Source organism: Tupaia chinensis, unplaced genomic scaffold (genome assembly GCF_000334495.1).
Source record: "Tupaia chinensis unplaced genomic scaffold, TupChi_1.0 Scaffold000275_1, whole genome shotgun sequence".
NCBI classification, from domain to species: Eukaryota; Metazoa; Chordata; class Mammalia; order Scandentia; family Tupaiidae; genus Tupaia; species Tupaia belangeri.
In genome coordinates this window covers 72,883-74,618 of record NW_006159757.1, presented here as the reverse complement: position 1 = coordinate 74,618, position 1,736 = coordinate 72,883, and positions in this window count along the sequence as shown.

The window sequence follows — 1,736 nt, the reverse complement described above, 5'->3', positions numbered from 1 at the left end:
CTAAATGACCGGATCTACATTGGCTACAGGTTAGCCCCATCCTTTCTTTGTCACAGTGTTCTTGAGTTGATGATATGAATAATAATGGATAGCCAGTAAGTTTGCCTGCATTATTTTATGTGACCCAATATGAGTTCTTGACAAATTACTTAAAACTTCCCCTCTTCTTGCCTTTCTCTTTGATGCATAAACTAGTTTTCTCAGTGGTCATTTTCAGGATGCACTTCCTAGGGAACTGGAATTTTACAAGATTCATCTTAAGCCCTTGGCTAAAATAACCAATGCTATTTTACTGACTTGCCTCATCTTTTTTTAGGTTAACACTTTCCTAGCTCTGTTATTCTCCTAAAGAGGTCTGCCTCTTCTCAGACTGCTTCCTCTCTATCAAAAATGTAACTAGGAAAAAAAAAAAAAGGAGAGAGAAGAGGATAAAGACAGCAGTGAATCAATAGAGAGGCAGGATGTTAATGAGAAATAGATATGGTTTATTACCTGTTGATGATGACATGTATAGTATTCTCAACTGAACCGGTATGGGAAGTATTTCATGATGGGTGAAGTCTTTTTAATAAGCAAAAATGAGAAATAGTGATTGATTGTTTAAAAAAAATAATAATAACAATTATTGGGAAAAGCATGGAAAAGATATTGAATGATAAAGCGGGGAGATTGATATCTCTGTATTGACTGACATGCATGGCATCCCATTTTGAAAAAGCAATGGAAGTCAATGTAAAGTTATATGTAATCTAGTGTAATAGAAAGAAGATAAAAAAAAAAAAAAAGCAATATACATAATATGTACAATGTAGATATAACAGAGTATTGAAAATATAATACATTATAGACACAACAAAGAGGTAGCTATTATTCTAATTATACCAGATTATTCCATTGGTCTACCCTTCTATACCATTGGAAACTTTTGGAAGTTTATTATTTCTTCAGGAGAGGGGGATGGTGGGGAACAGGCACTCTCAAAGGAGTGTTTATACCACATTCCAACCCATTCTGTACCAGGCCAGATCAGGAGCATGCCTAGTATGTACAGGGAGAGTCAAGATGCAAACCTGGGATGTGTTCCAAGGGAGTTCAGTTGTGTTACCATTGTGTCACAGCCTGGTCCACCATTGAAGACTCTATTCAACATTCATTCTTATTCTGTGGGGCCAGCAGTTGGCATAATGGCTATGTCGCTGGACTCCCATATAGTCAACCATGGTTCGAGTCCCAGACCCGGCAGCTTAAAGTCAACACCGGGTACGTGTGCGTGTGTGCCCAAGATCTCGAGAGGAAAATGGAGGAGAAGGGACTGTGGTGTGGTCATCCCCCTAGGGAGTGATTTCTTGCTTTCTTTTTCCCTGTCTTTCTGGCGAGCGTGTGTGCCCTATAGTAAAAACCTCTCAAAAAAAAAAAAAAAAAAAAGAAGAAGAAGAAAAACAAAAACACTCATTCTTATTCTGAAACAGGACCCATAATGTCATTTTTTAAAAAATTAAACTTTCATAACAGTCCTTATATATAACCAAAAGTATGAAAACAGAAATTAGAAACACAATTCCAAATAATCACCATCAAGAACTCACCTTCATATTACCTAGTATTTCACCTAAACTAATCAACAGCAGCCATAAAAATTAATTTTCAGAACATGTCATCACAACAAAGGTAAAGAAACACTGTATTTGCCCAGGGCCAGAGGATTTTCACTGCAGCCTCTACTAACGTTACTCATC